This window comes from Zingiber officinale, unplaced genomic scaffold (assembly GCF_018446385.1).
Source record: "Zingiber officinale cultivar Zhangliang unplaced genomic scaffold, Zo_v1.1 ctg229, whole genome shotgun sequence".
Lineage (NCBI taxonomy): Eukaryota > Viridiplantae > Streptophyta > Magnoliopsida > Zingiberales > Zingiberaceae > Zingiber > Zingiber officinale.
The window spans coordinates 116,816-137,183 of record NW_024589904.1 but is presented as its reverse complement, the minus strand read 5'-3'; positions in this window follow the sequence as shown (position 1 = coordinate 137,183).

The following is a 20,368-nucleotide window of genomic DNA, read 5'->3' as shown; positions in this document are numbered from 1 at the left end:
CGCCGGCGACGGCGAGTTCATCGCAGAACCGAAGAATGCCGGTCGTCGAGGAGGAAGAGGCTGAGACGTCGTAGGGTGGAGGTGCCCCCATTGCCCCAGCCCGAGCGGCGGCGTAGACGGCCCCGAAGCGCCGGTAAGGGTTTGGACCAGCCCGCGGAAGCCGTCGGGATCCACCTGGTAAATGCGCGGCGGCGGCGGCTGGGGCCGCCGCCACGGCTTCTCCAATGGCAGCCGGATGATGCGGACGGGCGTCGACCGGGGCGTCGCCGCCGGTCGCTCGTTGTTCGCGGCGGCGTCTCCCATGGAGGAAGAAAGAGAGGCGATCGTGGAAGCCGTCGTGGCAGGAAGGGAGGATCGCGATTCATTTATATAGATTTGGGAGTTTAATTGGCGGCTGGCGTGCGTGCGCGCGCGCGCGCCGCCGCAGAGGCGGCTAAAAACACGTGTCAACTCGTAAGTGCCTGCATGGGCGTGACATGCAAAACTACTATTTTGCTTTCGCTTCGACCCGACCCGGATTGGGTCCACAACAACGGGTCAAGCTTAAATTGGACCGGGCCGCCCGGCTCAATAACCCTAAAAATTACGTGCCGTTAGAATTTTTATATATCGGTGCATCCCCCCATCCCCTTGTCCGCATCTAGAAGTCAAAGCACAGGTCAAATTAAGAAAATATTTTTGGTCGTTGAAAAGGCTAATTTTGCATCGAATTCAGGCGCATAATTTCATGATTGTATTAGAACATCCGCATTCATGTGGTAAAAGATGATTCGTTCACCCCAATATCCCTATTAATCCGTCCCTAGGTCAATACGGAGGAGGTAAATCACGGGTGGTTACTACCCATTAGTGCAAATGGCCAAGACATGGGGGAGGTTATGCTCGGTCACGTCGAGTTTCGACCCCAAGACCTCATGTGGCAACACCCTATGTCTTAACCATCGCACCACCCCAAGGGGACAGAACATCCGCATTCATGCGTTAATGGCAGCATGTTATTTTTTTTTATTGATCCTGCGGTAAGAATGGGGGACCCACAGATGGGGTCCCGTCCGAGCGGAACCCGAGATTACCCAGCCAAAGGTTTGGGTTTCCGACGCCAAAGGAGAACCGGAGCCGAGTGGCCGAGCGGAGGTGTCCACTCGGCCGAGGACAGAATGGCCGAACGGAGGTGTCCGCTCGGCCGGAATCGTGGCAAGGGAACAGTGGTTAGCCGAGCGGCCTATTCGCTCGGCTTGGGATATGGTATGCCAGCAAAGGCATGATGATTAGACTGTACGCAAGATTGCACTATTAAAGGCCCCACCATCACGTCACGGAAAGGTTGATACAGTAGTGGTATGACCTTATGGATGCCCTTCTGACAGGCCCACACCTAGGCATGGTCGAGAGCAGGTGATTGTATCAACAGTATGGTCTTATGGATGCCCTTCTGACAGGCCCACACCTGGGCATGGTCGAAAGCAGGTGATTGCTTCGATTGATGTGCCCAGGCTCCTTCGAGAGGTCTATATAAGGCCTCCACTTCTTCAACTGAAGGTACGCGAGTCTTCATCCTGCAGCCACCTTCTTCGCCTATTCCCTTGCCTGACTTGAACGTCGGAGGGTCGTCGTCGGGATCTCCCCGGCCCGACTTCTGTGCAGGTTCGACGGAGCATTCGAGGATCCAGCAGAGAGCGCCACATCCCCAGCGTCCGTTGACTCCTGGTTCGGACAGGATCATTTATTTTTTTTAATCTATACAAATAAACATGTTCAAAGAATTGAACGCTGGTGATGATGAAAGACCCCATTTTATTATCATGGTAGAGGTTAAAGTCAAGACGATCAATGTATAGATGGTATAGGTCGGTCGGACGAAACATGCTCCGATCGGGAAAAAGGCTCTGATCCGTTGTCACCTTCGACACGGGGAGCAATCAAACAACCGACGCTCAAGGGAGAATGACGTGTAGAAGCCGAGCCGAGCAGCTACCCCGCTCGGCCAGACAACAGAGCCTGACATCGATAAAGCTCAACTTCGACCGAGCGACTATCCCGCTCAGCCTGACAGAAGGTCTCGACAGCAACGGAGTGGAACTTCAGTCAAGCAAACAAAAAAGTATCGAGGTTCGTGTCAACCGGACGAGGCACCGGAGTGGCAGATTTCCGGCCGAACGGCTAACCCACTTGGCCTAGCGATACAGTACATTGATATCCATCAACATCCTTTTGGGAGTTGGTGCCACCGACACCAAGCATGGACTACCGCTATCACTTTAGAGATATGCTCGACTCGTTAAGGTATTGTATCAGAGACATTTTACTGACAAATCTTTTCAGGGAAAGCTTTGAAAAATATACTCATCTTGAGAAGCGTGCACGCGCACTACCATTATATATAAAGGACGGTCCAAGTATCGACGTAGGTAAACGATATTCACTGTTTGCGCTACAATCTTCTTGTTACTCCGCTTTCCACTTCATCGCCAGTGAATGATTTGAGCGTCGAAGGACCAACACCGGGGACTCCTTTCCTGATTCGATACTGACGTAGTTTGTATTATAAATTTGAGCGGAGTTCACATGAGAACATCAACTTTCTGTCTCTTTAACTTTTGAATAGGATCAAACACGTTCATGTTACACGTTTAACTTTTGAATAGGATCAAACGTGTTAATATTACAGTAGCAAAAAACATGTCATGTTGACGTTAATGCTATCGAGTAAGTATATATACTTGATATATAGCAATTATGATATAGTTATAGATATAACAAGAATTATGGTAGTTGCAGGTACAACACTCATGAACATGATTTATATATATATAGTAGATCATTGTTGATAGGGATAGAGGTAAGAATTTCATTTGGAAAGGTTCTTGATTTCTCATAAGTTTTCGAATAAAATAAAATATTTTTCCCATCTGTGTCTGGGGGTATGAAAGTGTTGATTTACAATGTACAAGATAAGTTAAGTGAACTTAGACATTATATTATTATAGTTTTGTGTTTATTTTCAACTTTCGATTGAGATGTAGTAAGTTATTCTTTTGATTGCCATGATATTCAATTTAGTCAAAAAAAAAAAAAAAAAAAAAATGCATACCACTAGTAGATATTATTTATGTGGATATAAAAGATTTTCTTGACATTTTTTTTAATGTTGTCAAATGAGTATTTTTGTAAATAGACCAAAATAATATCACAATAGTACTTTAATAGGCATAGAGATGAATCATAATAGTGCAATGAAAGATGAAGATCTAACCGATTTATTTCAATAGAAAGAATTAAGTTTCAATGGATGTATATTTTTGAAAAAAAAAATCCTTTATCTTTATCTTATGATTTACCTCTTTCATAGCTGAGATGAACACAATCATTTACTTACTAAGATGAAAAAAAACTTTATCAATACTCATCTTCATTAAAATATGACGCGCATCATTTATTTTGACTCCTAGAAACATTTAAAAAATATTAAGAACATAACTTTTAGAATAAAGACAAAGCCTAAAATTTAAAAGTAATTTATTTTGACTCCTAGAAACATTTAAAAAATATTTAGTTTGATAAAGAAAATAACTTTTAGAATAAAGACAAAACCTCAAAATTTAAAAATAATTAAGTATTATCGGTAAATACCTCGTGATAGTTTTGATATGATCAATCAAGCTAAATTATGTACTATTATTTTTTATCCTTGTGTCTAATTATACAAAAACTTAGGAGTACAAGAAGTTGAGCGAAAGACGTAGCTAGCGAGAAAGATGACATGAGAAATAGTTGATAGGCTCGGTGCGACCGAGGGACGAGGTACAGCGAAAAAGTATGTTGGTGGATGAAAAGAAAGCGCGCAGTGTTTCCGAGGGATGAGAAGTCGGAGCGGAAGATTGTTCGAGGATGAAGATCAGTTAAGGAGTTGATCTACTGCAGGGAAGACGCCTTCCAAGCCATTTGAGGCATCTTCTCTGACGTCTTCCAGTTTGTCGAAGGCGCCTTCCAGTGACCATTAGCCAAAGATAAAGTTTTATCTTCGGCGATAAAACTTCTTTGATTGAAGGCGCCTTGAACTCTATTAAAGACATCTTCCAGCTTCAGAAAGAATTTTCTAAGGGCTAAAAAAAACCCTGGAGCTAGAAAATAAACAACAACTTTTGTATTCTATTCCTAGCAACTTTCTGAGTTATTAAAGAATATAAGAGACTTTTCCGCCTTCAACAAAAGGGATATTTTTAGTGGAGCTTTGTAACTGTTTTGGATTAACAATCACCCAGGTTGTAACCAAGTAAAAATCTTAGTCTTTTTTTAAGTTGCTATTTTAATGTTATATTTGGTTAACTAATATTCTGTCCTTGCTAAAACTAGCTCGATCGAGGTTATTCTAATTTATTTTCAGGATAATTCACCTCCCTCTTGTTCGCCTACTTGGTACAACAAGTGGTATCAGAGTCAGACTCACTTTAGAAGGCTAATTGTCACTCGAAGCAGATGAAATGATCGGATCCAATGTCTACCCGCCGAAATTCGAAAGACTTCACAATATGGAAAAAGCGTATAAATGTATTATTCAAGACCGATTTTGAAATTTTATTAACTATAAAATATAGTTTTATAGCACCAAAGGATCAACAAGGAGTCAACAAAGAAGAGTACATGTGGATGAAGAAGGAACAAGTCAACTTTGTGGCTCATGGTAAAGTAGAATTCCAATTGTTTAGCGTCCTTCCACCCCAAGAGGTCAGCCGGATCGGAAGCTACGACTCCGTAAAAGATCTCTGAAAGAAATTCTTGGAATTTGACGAGAGAACTTTGGAAGCAAAATTAGCGAGACGGGACATCCTCCGAAGTCAAAGGATGAATCTCCAGATGAACAAGAGAGAGAAGGTAGCTCAACTCCATGCTAAGATCAACCAGCTCAGCAACCTCGGAGAAAAGGTAACAAATTGTGACTCTTTAAGGTACGCACTTAACACCTTTCCGATAACTCCAGAGTGGTCAGCTTTAGTAGATGCTTACTGCATATTTAAGGATCTCGAAGTAAGTACGCTTGAAAGTTTATTTTCAACCTTTAAACTGTTAGGATCTTAGATGGCTAGAGGGGGGGTGAATAGCCTCTTAAAAACTTAAGCAAAAATTTCTACAGAGAAACTTGTTAGCACAGCGGAATTAGAAAACTAAAACAAAAGGAAACAAGCACACTAACACACGGATTTACGAGGTTCGGGGATAACTTGCCCCTACTCCTCGGCGTGTCCGTAAGGTGGACGACCCCTTGATCTTCGGTAGATCGCACCCCGGATAAATTCCGGCTAAAGATCCTCCTTCTCGGTGGAGTAACCTCTCCACAAAGTCTCAAGAAATATATATGTTAAAGCACAAGACTTACAGAGTGTGGCTAAAGGATTGAACAGTTTAACTTACAGCCACGAAGCAGAAAAACCAAGACAGAAGGAATCAGCCAAGAGCTCAACAAAACGCACAGCACCTTGCTTGAACGACAGAGAGAGTTTTTCCAGAACCTTAGTAAACCTGTCTTCTTCCTTCTTCTTATTCTGCTTGCTTACCGTAGAGAATCGCTGTCACCTGTATCGGATCACTGCGTTGCCAGTCACTCATCTGGTTCTCTGGACTCACACCAATACCATCCATGGTCTTCACTGGTGTCTCTGAGCTCGAACCAATGAGCAATAGTCAAGCTGAAGCCACTGATCGCCGCCCGTGAACGTTGATGCTTCAAATGCATCTCTTGCAGTGAAATACAGCATAAAGGGCACTTGTTCTTATTCTTCTGATGGAACTTCATTTGAAATTAACCAATGGCATGATACCTGCAACCTGTAACTTAAAGATCTCACAGCAGATAATTCGATTAGGTGAATCAGAAGTGAATCAGCAAAATCAGAGAAGCAGCAGACAGAAAACGACATGTTGTGGATCGGTCAACAGACCGATCCACAGATCTCTGGACCGATCAGGACTCATCCTGATCGGTCTGTGGACCGATCAGACGATGGGTGGATCGGTCCACAGACCGATCCCCCTTCTCGCTCTTCTTTCTGATCTCTTTCTGATCGGTCTGTAGACCGATCAGAAAAACTCACAGAACGATTCTGTGTGGTTACTGATCGGTCCACAGACCGATCAGAATACCCACAGAAACTCTCTAAACTTTCTGTGTGGTTTCTGATCGGTCCATAGACCGATCAGAGACTTCAAGTATCACTGGATCGGTCTGCCGACCGATCCAGTCACACAGAGTATCACTGGATCGGTCTGGAGACCGATCCCGGTCCTAGAAATCTCTGACCTAGTCCGAGAACGAGCTACCGAGCCCTCCCGAGCTACCGAGCCCTCTCTGGCCTAGTCCGGAGAACGAGCTACCGAGCCCTCTCCGACTTTGTCTGGTCCATAGAACGAGCTACCGAGCCCTCTCCGACTTTGTCTGGTCCAGAGAACGAGCTACCGAGCCCTTCCTGACCTAGTCCGGAGAACGAGCTACCGAGCCCTCTCCGACTTCATCTGGTCCAGAGAACGAGCTACCGAGCCCTCTCTGACTTCGCGTGCCAAGTATCCGTACTTGGACTTTTCTTCTTCATATGATCAACCTTGATCAATAATCAGTCTGAGTTTAATTAATATCTGATACAAACTTAAATCAGTGTCAACATCAAAACAACAGCCAGGTCAGACTGTATCAACAATCTCCCCCTTTTTGTTGTTTGACAACACGAGATTTAAGTTTAGATCAGAGATGTTCATGTTTCCCTAATTTTAGAGGAATCAAGATCCTTCCCCTAAGATAGATACAATACCATGTAAGAATAGGGGAATCATGATTCTCCCCCTAACTCAAACTTTCATTTAATTCTAAACTTAGTTACCTTCTCCCCCTTTGTCAAACACCGAAAAGGTGCGAACTAAGTAAGAAAGTGTTAAAAGACTCCCCCTTAACCCATACTGTTTTCTTTCTTAATCCACCTAAAATGCCTCTAAGTGTATTACGAGACAGTGATAACAACATAAGAGACATACCAGACATTGTATATGAGCAGCAAATTTATATAAAGAAAACAAATAGGAAATGAAACATATAGAAAAATAAGAAAAAGGGACAGCATAAATATATGAAGTCTGGTCAGACATAAGTATCAACAAGCAACATCCAAAACAACAAAATGATATCATAGAACAGTGTGTGTCAGTCAGCCTCCTCATCATGAGGAGCATCAGCAATATCAGCGGGAGGAAAGGATCCCTTAGGTGGCAAGCCGCTGCTCGAAGATGGATGACCCGGGAAATCCTGCGGAGGTGGGTATCTGGCCATCCAGTCCATGATCGTCTGATGGGTCGCCAGCTGCTGACTGCGTAAGTCATCGTAGCGCTGGTCAATCCGGACGCGTAGCCCGTGAAGCTCAGCAACCAGCAGCTCGTCGTGTCGGTCAAAGCGACTCTCCAGCTCTGCGATCTGCCAGCGCAGATCAGGGTCGACCTCTCCATCGTCAGCAGCAGCAGCAGGAGGAGCAACAGGAGCAGCCGCAACCTGTGGAGGTCTCCGTGGTAACTCCCCTAGAGCTCTCCCATCCTTCCACCAAACATCCCCATTTCGTCCTATGATCCCAGATTTGGAAAATGCCCGCTTCCCAAGTCTACAATCTTGTCTGACCATCTTGATTATCCTACCCTTAGAAACATCAACCTGAAGGGTCTTGAGCCAATCTGTAATTATATGCCCATAAGGCATATAAACAGTGTAGCCGCTTGGTTCACTATAGGAGATGATCGATGAGTAGATGCTAGATACGATGTCAAAGTCGAGACGCCGACGCAATCCATAAAGCATCAGGCAGTGATATGGTCGGATCTCAGACAATGGTTTGGATGTGATAGGCAGAAGACAGTTTGTGACAATTTTGAAAAGAATGTAGTCTTGAGGGGATAATCTCAAGGCTGCGAAAGTAGGAAAGTCAACATCTAGCTCATCAAGGCCCCCTGGTCTAGGATGTCTGAAGAAGTACTCATAAATCTCGTCAGATGAGATATCAAAGGGGGGAGGTAAAGGATCTGGTAAATCAGGAAATATCGAACAAACATTACCAGAACGCAACCGACAACCGAGATATTCAAAGAAGGATGAGAAACTAAAATCGAGATTATGCTTAGCAACTCTTGTTTTATAACCTACTTCATTAGTCCGATGAAGGTTATTGTAAAACTCAGAGACCAAGTCATAGTTGATATCCCGTTCTAAGTAAACAAGTGAGTCAAGTTTGTAGTAGGCAATGGTTTCAGATATAGTTGGACAAAATTCGTCCATGAATTTACGATCTACAGACCTACAAGGGAGTAACTTAAAAGTTCTCTATCTAAAGGCTTCCTCAAAATTGTGGTTCGGGAATCTCCCGGAAAGAGATGGTTGAGGTCGGGAAGGAGCCTTAGATTTCGACTTCTCAGGTGATTTAGAGGTCCCCTCACCCACTGGTTTCTTTCTAATGGGATACAATGGGAAAAAGAAGAGCACCGGAGCCACCCAAAACACAAAGCCACAGATATGTGAGAAATGAAATCGAAATGCCAAAATTCTAGAGAAATAGGAGTTACCTTGGTGCCATTGAACTCTTGGCTAGAGCTTCGGAGGGCTAGAACTGCGACTAGTGTTCCGGCGTACTAGTGTTCCGGCGTGCAAGGAGAAGAGAAGGAGTGAAGTGTAGGGAAAAGTCGGCTAGGGTTTCGCGTGAAAGAGGAAGAGAAGGAATCGGGAGGTTTTAAGGGTTTAGATGGGTGTACAGTGAAGAAATGATCGGACGGTTGTCCGATCAGGAGGTATCAGAAGCCTCCTGATCGGTCCCTGGACCGATCCAGGAGCATCCTGATCGGTCCACAGACCGATCAGGAGACGATCAGTACTCACTGATCGGTCCCTGGATCGATCAGGAAACTTCCTGATCGGTCGGTAGACCGATCAGAGGTTGATCAGCGGCTTTGTACCGGCTTGACCTGATCGGTCTCCGGACCGATCAGAAAGCGGTCTGTAGCGGGCTCAGGCTGACCTGATCGGTCCGTAGACCGATCAGTGTCTGATACTAGATATTTCAGTAACTGAAATTCGCAGTTTCAGTGACTGAAATACATAGAGATGTTTGATAGTTCCTGGGAGTTTCTCTAGGAAAACTTCCAAGTTCAGAACCTAGAACCTGGAGGATCTACAAGCATAACTATTACCTAAAAATTATGGCCTGAACTTGTTTATAGCCCTAAAGTTGCAGACATTTAGAAAACAAACAGCTTAAGGCCTGAAAACTGAAAATTTTGACCTTTGTTATGTACAGTTTCAAATTTGTCAAAATATATTCAAATTGCTCTTATTACTTCAATAGCTTGTCTTATTTTTCATTCAAAATCATGAACAATATCAAACAGTCATATCAAACAACACATTAATCAAGGTTAGATAAAATCTAGGCAAAGGCCCAACCAAGTTTCCTTGGTTGGAATATATAAATAAGATCTAGGAACCAAATACACATGAATTATGTAATGGTCTTCCCCATACTCAATTTATGTCTCGTCAACCTAATTATTCAAGAGATGCATGATACATTTTGAATAATTTGGCTGATCCTAGCATCTCACCCCATTTCTAGCAAACAAAAATCATTTGTTAAACCTTATAGTTTATGTGAGATGTTCCCAAGTTGCCCAAATTAATTTCCCAATTTCTCTTGTCGTTTTAATTGTCCTTATTGATCATGATGGGGTCCTAATGACCTACTGAGCCAAACACATTCCTAATTCTCTCCTTAAATGACTAAATTCATTTTCCGGAAGAGGTTTGGTGAAAATATCGGCTAGGTTTGACTTGGACTCAACGTAAGTGAGTGCAATGTCTCCCCTAGCTACGTGATCTCTAATGAAGTGATGACGCACTTCAATGTGTTTGGTCCTAGAATGATGGACTGGATTTTTCGTTAGGTTTATTGTGCTAATATTGTCACACAACACTTGCACTCCCTTATACGAAAGTCCATAATCCTCTAGAGTGTGGATCATCCACAACAATTGTGATACACTATCTCCCATAGCAATGTATTCAGCCTCGGTCGTGGAGAGAGCAACACAATGTTGCTTCCGACTTGACCAACTAACCAATGATGAACCTAAAAATTGGCAACCCCCACTAGTGCTTTTCCGATCCAATTTGCATCCAGCATAATTGGAATCGGTATAGCCTATCAAATCAAAAGACTCCGTACGAGGATACCACAGTCCTACACTAATCGTGCCCTTGAGATATCTTAGAATTCTCTTAACTGCAGTTAAATGAGATTCCTTGGCACAAACTTGATATCTAGCGCACATGCCCACAGCAAAAAGTATGTCCGGTCGACTAGCTGTGAGATATAGAAGAGTACCGATCATGCTTCTATATTGCGTTAGATCAACTGGTTTCCCGCTCTCATCATTGTCAAGACGAGTGTTTGTCGCCATTGGAGTGGATACTTCCTTAGAGTCACTCATTTTGAATTTTTTGAGCATCTCTTGAGTGTATTTCGTCTGATGAACATAAATTCCATCTCGAGTTTGTTTGATTTCAAGTCCAAGGAAGAATGTCAATTCTCCTACTAGACTCATCTCAAACTCACTTTCCATGTGAGAAATAAATTCATTTAAATAACCCTTGTTATTTGAGCCACAAATTATGTCATCGACATACACTTGGGCTACAAAATTGTTTTCACCATCTCTACGCAGAAATAGTGTTGGGTCTATTTGACCTCTTACAAAACCCTTTTCGAGTAAGTAAGTTGACAACCTTTCGTACCATGCTCGAGGTACTTGTTTAAGCCCATAAAGAGCTTTCTTGAGCTTGTACACGTGGTTTGGAGCTTCGGTATTCACAAACCCCGGTGGTTGTTCAACATAGACTTCTTCTTTAATAAAGCCATTTAAGAAGGCAGATTTAACATCCATTTGATAGAGCTTGAAACCTCTATGTGCAGCAAAAGCTAGCATGGACTCTAATCGGGCCACGGGAGCATAAGTCTCATCATAATCGAGACCTTCGACTTGACTATAGCCCTTGGCTACAAGTCTTGCCTTGTTTCTTACAACTTCTCCCTTTTGATTTGACTTATTTTTGAAGACCCATTTAGTTCCAATAATGGTGGTCTTCTTAGGTCTAGGAACTAAGTCCCACACTTGGCTCCTTTCAAATTGACCTAACTCATCTTGCATAGCTATGATCCAATCAGGATCGCGCAATGCCTCATCAACTAATTTTGGTTCAATCTCTGAAATCAATGCGACTTCATTAGACTCATTTCTAAAGAATGATCTAGTCCTAACCCCTTGTTGGATGTCTCCCACAATTTGGTCTTGGGGATGACTAGTGGCTATCCTAGATTGTCTTGGTGTTGGTGGTGCCTCATGAATGGTCTCACTAGGCACAGGCAAGGACTCAATATCAGGCAAAGGATCAGATTGAGTTCTTTGTTGCCTTTGCTCATCATCATCAGAGTCAACTTCGACTCTTTCTATGTTTCGATCATTCAAACTTAGCCTTCTAAGTTCGAATTGAATTTCTCCTACATCCCTTGCTTGATCATTTAAGTTAGGGATTTCTTCAAAAGCTACATTAGAGGACTCTTCAATCAATTTAGTCCTATTGTTGTAGACTCGATAGGCTTTGCTGGTGAGCGAGTACCCGATCAGTATCCCTTCATCAGCCTTGGTCGAAAATTTTCCAAGATGGTCCTTGGTGTTCAAAATAAACACCTTACAACCAAACACCCTAAGATGTTTAATTGTAGGGGGTTTTCCAAACCAAAGTTCATGAGGAGTTTTTCCTAAAAACCTATGTATCAGGACTCAGTTTTGCACATAGCAAGCTGTATTCACAGCTTCAGCCCACAAGTAGCTCGGTAGTGAGTACTCATTGAGCATGCTTCGTGCAGTCTCTTGCAAAACTCGGTTCTTTCTCTCCACAACCCCATTTTGTTGTAAGGTCCTTGGAGTAGAGAACTCATGCCTATATCCTTTTTCTTGACAGAATTCTATAAACCTATGATTTTGAAATTCCCCACCATGATCACTTCTAATGGTTTTAATTGTTGTTGATTTTTCATTTTCAGTTCTTCTACAAAAGGAAATAAAAATATCTATGGTTTGATCCTTAGTTTTCAAAAAGAATGTCCATGTATACCTAGTAAAGTCATCAATAATCACTAAACAGTATCTACTTCCATTTAATGAAATAACATCACTGCAATCAAACAAATCCATATGTAATAAGTCTAAGGCAGTAGTTGTACTTACAGCGCTTTTACCTTTATGAGGCGCTTTAGTTTGCTTACCCTTCTGACATGCATCACACAATTTGGTCTTTTGGTACTTGATGCTTGGTAAGCCTCGCACTAACCCTTTGTTGACCAGCTTCCGGATATTCTTCATGTTCACATGAGCCAACCTCCTATGCCAAAGCCACGATTCTTCTTCTTTTGACATGAAACACTTAGCAAGAGCATTAGTAGCACTTTTAAAGGAAACTTGATAAATGTTATCTACCCTTGTGCCTACTAGTACCGTGTCAAGTGTGTCAATGTTTTTGACTAGACATTGACTCGAATGAAACTCAATTGTGTAACCCGTATCACGCAATTGACTGACACTTAGGAGATTAAAAGTCATCCCCTTGACTAGAAGGACATTTTTGATTTGGAGATATTCGGATATATGAATGTCTCCAACCCCTATAACCTTAAGGCTACCATTATTACCAAAGGACACATTACCTCTATTTTTGTTTTGAATGGTAGAAAATAGTGACTTGTCCCCGGTCATGTGCTTGGAGCATCCACTATCAACAAACCAAGTTGATAGGCGCTCCTCCTTTACCAATGCCTACAAGACACGAAAGATAGATGTTTTAGGTACCCAAATCTTGGGACCTAATGCATCTATAATGAAAGACTTAGGCACCCATGCCTTTGTTACCTTCTTCCTAGTCTCATGAACCCTAGAAACATGTGATCTATGAAATTGGATTCTTGATACTAAAGAGATAAAGCTAGACTCCTTAGGTTGGTATCCTAATCCAGCCTTGTTGTAGACCGCCCTTTGGGCATTTAGAATCATGTCTAGGGTCTTAGAGCTAGTTGAGAATTTTTCAAACATTTTCTTGAGTTTCTCAACCTCACCCTTCAAGGCCTTGTTTTCATCCTCAAGGACCTCTAGATGTAGGTCATCAACCTCATCTTCCCTAAGGACCCTCAAGTTTTCTACTTCTTCTTTTAATGATTTATTTTCTGTTTTTGTTTTTTTAAGCAAGGTAGACAAATGTGTAATAGTCTTATAGCATTTTTCTAAGTGAGAAGAGGTTACCTCTTCATCATCCGAAGATGATGAAGCCACGGCTGAAGTGCTTGAGTCATCACTCTCGGACTCGGACTCCTCCCTTGCCATGAGTGCCAATTGCCGAGTACTCTTCTCCTTCTTCTCTTCCTCCTCCGATGAGCTTGAGGAAGATTCATCCCAAGTGGCCTTGAGAGCTTTCTTCTTCTTGGCTCTTTCCTCCTTCTTTTTGGCCCGTTCCTCCTTCTTGAGTTTTGGACACTCACTCCGGTAGTGGCCTTTCTTGCTACACTCATAACATGTAACATTAGTCTTATCGATATTTTGATCACTAGGTTTACCTTTTCCTTTGTATCTTCAGCTTCTTCTCATAATTCTCCTCACGAAGTTGGCCATCTCGCTTGATGATGATCCACCTTCATCATCGGACTCGGAGGAGGAGGTAGATGAAGAAATCTCTTTCTCCTTCTTCTTTTCCCTCTTTCTTCTTCCATCCTTGTTCTTTGGTCCTGCAACTAAGGCAATACCTTTCTCTCTTTGACCTTTGTTAGCAAGTTCATGAAGTTCCATTTCACAAAAGAATTCGTCTAATTTAACAATGGAAAGATCCTTGGAAACCTTGTAGGCATCTACCATAGATGACCACAAGGCATTCCTTGGAAAGGATTTAAGAGCGTACCTTACTAGATCGCGATTCTCCACGCGTTCATCCACGGAATGTAGACCATTGATGATTTCCTTGAACCTCCCATGTAGTTCACTTACCGTTTCGTTTTCCTTCATGGTGAGATTTTGTAGTTGATTCAAGAATAGGTCCCTCTTGGCTATCCGAGAATCACGAGTTCCTTCTTGGAGCTCGATAAGTTTGTTCCATAAATCTTTTGCACTCGAGAATGGACCTACCTTGACGAGTTGGTCCTTGGCAATCCCACATTGTAAGGTAACTACCACCTTGGCATCAGCTTGCCCTTTACGAGTTTGTTCGGTAGACCACCTTGATGAATCAAGTTCCTTACCTTCTTCGTCCTTCGGTGGTGTGAATCCTTCCTTGACCGAGAACCACATGGAGATATCAGTCGGAGGAGGGTGCTTCGGTGGTGCTTGCCTGACTTGAGCGTCGGAGGGTCGCCGCCGGGAACCCCTTCCCGGCCCGACTTCTGTGCAGGTTCGCCAGAGGTTCGTGCAACCAGTCGAAGATCCACGTCAGCCACCGGAGAGTGCCACGTGCCCATCGTCCGTTGGTTCATCATTCAGACAGGATCAAATTGGCGTCGTCTGTGGGAACGCTCCTGCATCCGAACGGAAACAATGGACGAGGTTGAACGACAACACACGGTGACGCTTTCAACGGAGGAACTCGACGCTCTGATCGAGTTGAGGGCCGCCAAGCTTGTGGAGCAAAAACAGAAAGCAACAGCCGAGCGACCGGAGCAGCAAGCAACGTCAGCATCTGGTGGCCGAGCGGAAGCACCTCAAGCCATCGTTGCATTCCACCGGGCCCTATTCCGCACCCCCGAAGCCGCACCCACTCATAGAGATCGAGGATCTTCTTCGGATGAAATGCCGAGACGAGATGACAGAAAAGGAAAAGCCCCTCGAGCGGACTCATCGCCCGAGCGGATTAATCGCTAATTTTCAGAGGCTATCCTACGAGACCCTCTGCCCAAGCACTACGTGCCTCCGACGATCGGCGAATACAATGGAACCACCGATCCGGATGATCATTTGGGCAAGTTTGATAACACGGCAACCCTGCATCAATACACAGATGGGGTGAAGTGTCGGGTTTTCCTCACCACCCTATCTGGATCGGCTCAACGTTGGTTTCAGAGGCTGCCGGACGGATCCATCACAAGCTTCAAGGACTTCCGAACGGCCTTCCTCCATCATTTTGCAAGCAGTCGGCGCTATCAAAAAACCAGCGTTAGTCTGTTCGCCATCAAACAAGAAGCCCGTGAATCGCTCCGAGCTTACATCCAGCGGTTCAACAAAGTGGCCATGGATATTCCAACGGCCACCTCGGAGACCATGTTGAATGCCTTCACACAAGGCCTAGTGGATGGGGATTTCTTCCGATCGCTCATCCGAAAGCCGCCCCGAGACTACGACCACATGCTACACCGGGCCAACGAATACATCAACGTGGAGGAAGTGCAAGCGGCCAGGAAAAAAGAAACTCCAACCGAGCGGGCTCCTCCGGCCGAGCGAAAACAGCACGCCGCTCATCAGCCGCCCAGAGGACCAAGGGCCGAAGAAATCCGCTCCCCCCATGTCAGGTCCCACGTGCAAGAGGTAGCTGCCGTCCGGCCAAAGCCAAAGAAGAAATGGACCCCGATGTTCTGCTCCTTCCACCGGACGGATACACACAACACAAGGGATTGTCGAAGTCTTCCCTTCGTGGCTCATCCCATTCCCCGGAATGGCGGCCGACGGTCTCCCTCAGTCGACAGGCGACAGAGAACTCATGAAGCCGATCGGACGCAGGTCGACAGGCGACAACAACAGACTCCCGATCGGCATCGCTCTCCGAGGCTGGAGAATCGCCGAATGTCAAGAGAACGGTTCCGACCATCCGCTCGGGAAGAAGAAAATAGAAGCAATACTTCCCGAGGCGAAATCAACATCATAGCTGGTGGGCCGACCGGAGGAGACTCCAACCGAGCAAGAAAGGCAAGCGTCCGGCAGCTCCAGATCCATGCAGTCGGCTGCAGCAGAGAGCGGGCGAGTGGACCCGAAATCAGTTTTGGGCCTTGGGACTTGGAAGGAGTTGAAGTACCCCACGATGACGCTCTCCTCATCAAAGCGGTAATAGCCAATTACACTATTCACCGCGTCTTTGTTGACACAGGGAGCTCCGTCAACATCATATTTAAGAAGGCGTTCGATCAGCTACAAATTGATCAAGCCGAGCTGCTACCCATGACGACCCCCCTCTACGGGTTCACGGGTAATGAAGTCCAGCCGGTCGGACAAATTCGGCTGGCTATCTCTCTTGGAGAAGAGCCGCTCAGGAGGACGCGGACAGCAAACTTCGTGGTGGTGGACTCTCTCTCATCATACAACGTCATTTTGGGGCGACCGGCCCTCAGCGATTTCCGGGCGGCCGTCTCCACCTTCCACCAGAAGATCAAGTTCCCTGTCGAAGACAAAGTGGGAGAAGTACGGGGAGATCAACTGGCAGCTCGGCGATGCTACGTCGAGATGGTCCGAGCAGAGGCCAATGCCGCTCGGAAGGCGCCCCGGATCGAGGTAAACGCCATCACCGAAAAGCCACCCTCTCTAATTTATGAAGAAAAAGAGAAAGTGCAGATTCACCCAACACGAGCGGAGGCCACGACCTTTATTGCGTCCGATCTGGAGGCCAACCAGAAGGAGGAAGTGATCAAATGACTGCAGAGAAATTATGATGTCTTCGTTTGGTCGACGCATGAGCTGCCCGGAATTTCGCCGAGCATAACGCAGCACGAGCTACATGTCCGACCGGACGCTCGGCCGGTGAAGCAGAGAAAAAGAGATTTCAGCGGCGAGCAGAATGCCATCATCCGGGCGGAGGTTGAGAAGCTTCTGGAAGCCGACCATATACGCGAGGTGCAGTTCCCGAGCTGGCTGGCGAACGTAGTATTAGTCTCCAAGCCGGGCAACAAGTGGAGGGTATGCATAGATTTTCGGGATCTCAACAAAGCATGCCCGAAAGACTTTTATCCTCTGCCCCGGATAGATCAGCTGGTGGACTCTACGGTCGGCTGCGAATTAATCTGTATGCTCGACGCTTACCAAGGCTATCACCAAGTGCCGCTCGCCCGTGAAGATCAAGAAAAAGTCAGCTTCGTGACGGCCGACGGCACCTATTGCTATAATGTGATGTCGTTCGGATTGAAGAATGCGGGAGCCACATATCAGCGCCTGATGAATAAAGTATTCAGAGAGCAGATCGGGCGAAATCTGGAAGTGTATGTAGATGACATCCTCATCAAGTCCGTCCGAGCGGCCGATCTCTTCAAAGACATGGAGGAAACCTTCCGAACGCTACGCAAATATGGAGTCAAGCTAAATCCCCAGAAGTGCCTGTTCGGAGCAAAAGGAGGGCGTTTCTTGGGGTACATAGTGACCGAGCGGGGCATCGAAGCAAATCCCAGCAAGGTGAAAGCTCTACAAGACATGCCGCCTCCAAGAAATACAAGGTAAGTGCAGCGTTTGACCGGTCGGATAACTGCTCTGTCCAGATTCATCTCCAAAACCGCCGATCGGAGCCTTCCTTTTTTCAAAATCTTGCGCAAGGCCAATAAGTTTCATTGGGATGAAGAATGTGATCGGGCGTTCGAAGATTTGAAGGCATATCTGAGCTCTCTCCCGGTATTAGCCAAGCTGACTGCGGGTGAGCCACTTTATATGTACTTGTCTTCAACCGAGCAAGCAATTGGCTCGGCACTAGTGAGAGCGAGCGGAGAAGAGCCTGTGTATTTCCTTAGTCATATTTTAAAAGATGCTGAATCTCGCTACACTAGGCTCGAGAAGCTGGCTTTCGCTCTGGTCCTCGCCGTTCGGCGCCTTCGTCCATACTTCCTGGCGCATACCATCATTGTCAAAACCAATAGCCCGCTCGGACGTGTATTACTAAATTCAGAAGCGTCCAGGCGGCTCATCAAATGGATGACGGAGTTAAGTGAATTTGACATCCAATACCAGCCCCGCTCGGCAATCAAAGCGCAGACCTTGGCAGATTTTGTGACTGAGGTGCAGAATTCAGAGCCGGAAGCTATGTGGAAAATATTTGTAGACGGATCATCCACTCGGCTAGAGCTGTCAAACGGGCCAACCCGTGGCGGGGCGGGTCGGCCCGTGGCGGGTTAACCATTTGGCGGGGCGGGGCGGGCCAACCCGCCAACTTGGCGGGTTGGGAAATTTCCAACCCAACCCATTCTAAGGCGGGTTGCAGGTTTGGCGGGCCAACCCGCGGGCCTATCAAAATTTTTTTAAAAAATTAAAAAATATTTCATATCTTCAACATTTTACTTCGAAAAAGTTTTCTACAATTAAATGTATACATAAACATGTATTTTAAATATAAATAAACACAAACGTGTACTTATGTTGGATGAAAAGTACTATTTTTATTTTAAAATTATAACAAAGAAAGATAATAAATTTGCCTAAAACTTAGCTTACATGTGTTTTTCAACCCGCGGGCCAACCCAAGCCCGAGCGGGCCGACCCGCGCGGGTCGCGGGCCTAGGCGGGTCGGCCCACGGCGGACTTGGGTTGATAAAATTCCAACCCAACCCGCTTAAATTGTTTGGCGGGGCGGGCCAACCCGACGGGCCCAACCCAAATTGACGGCTCTACACTCGGCTCGGAAGCGTGATTGGAATACTGTTGCTCTCTCCTCAAGAGGAAAAGATACACTTATCCGTCCGGCTGGATTATAAAGCTACAAACAATGAAGCAGAGTATGAGGCCCTCATAGCCGGCTTGCAGGCAGCACGGCATGTGGGTGCTGGTCGGGTAACGCTTCATTCAGATTCCTAGTTGGCTGCTCAGCAGCTCTCTGGTACCTTCGAAATCAACAGTGTTCGGCTCAAGCTCTACGCTGAAGCCTTTGAGAGGCTTAAAGCCAATTTTATAGAAGTCATTGTCCAGAAGATACCTAGAGCATAAAATCAAGCGGCCGATGAGTTAGCCAAACTCGCGAGCTCAATAACGCCGATCGCCATTCAGCAGCCAATTGAACAAGTATTGTTGGTGGCTCACGTCGACCGTATGGAAGGCCTTACGTTTCCGAGCGACTGGAGGACACCCATCACGGAGTTTCTGCGCTCGGGCGCCACACCGTCCGATCAGAATGAAGCCCAGCTGCTAAGGAGGAGAGCCGGTCGGTTCACACTCATCGGCGATCAGCTTTATAAGAAGGCTTTCTCACACCCGCTGTTGAAGTGCGTGAGCTCGGAGGACTCGGCTAACATCCTCCAAGAAGTACATCAAGGATCATGCGGAGGGCATCCGGGCGGACGATCGCTGGCTAAGAAGATCATGTTGGCCGGGTACTTCTGGCCAACCTTACAAGCAGACGCCGCTCGGACCGTGTCAACGTGCCTTTCGTGCCAGAAGTACCATAACTCCTACCACCGACCGGCAGAGGAAATGAAGGCATCAACAGTTTCATGTCCGTTCGATCAGTGGGGAATGGATATCGTTGGTCCATTTCCTATGATGACCGGACAGCGGAAATTTCTGCTAGTGGCGGTCGATTATTTTTTCAAGTGGGTGGAGGCCGAGCTGCTAGCCAGGATCACCGAACAAATGGTCAAAAAGTTCATATGGCAGCACATCATCTGTCGGTTCGGCATCCCTCGCCAACTGATTTCCGACAACGGGCGGCAATTCACAGGAAAGTTGCTCGAAGATTGGTGCCAAAGCTATGGCATCGAGCAACACTTCACGTTCGTAGCATACCCCCAAAGCAATGGTCAAGCTGAAGTAGCTAATCGGGAAATTTTTCGTATTTTGCGTGCTCGACTCGACCATTTGGGAGGAAGTTGGGTGGATGAAGTGTCGGGCGTCTTATGGGCCATCCGAACGACTCCAAAGGAAGGGACGGGCGTCATGCCTTTCCACCTGGTGTACGGCGGCGAAACGGTCATTCCTGTTGAGGTCAGCGTCGAGTCCGCCCGGATCCAGAGCTATGATGATGGCAACGCCGAACGGAGGAACATGGAGTTGGATTTGGTCGATAAGGAGCGAGCCAAGGCGTCCGTTCGGCTGATGGCGTATCGACAGCGGATGAAGCAAAACTACAACCGCCGCGTAATCCCCAGATCGTTCCAGGTCGGCGACCTTGTCTGGAAGAAAGTCAAGCCGGTCGGCGACGTCGGCAAGCTGGAAGCTCCCTGGGCGGGCCCCTTCAAGGTTATCGAAAAGCTCCGCTCGGGCGCTTACTATTTGGAGGATAAAGACGGACGGCAGTTGGATCGGCCATGGAGCGCGAATCATCTCCAGCCTTATCGAGCTGGATGAGAGGTGCACCGATGTAACTCAT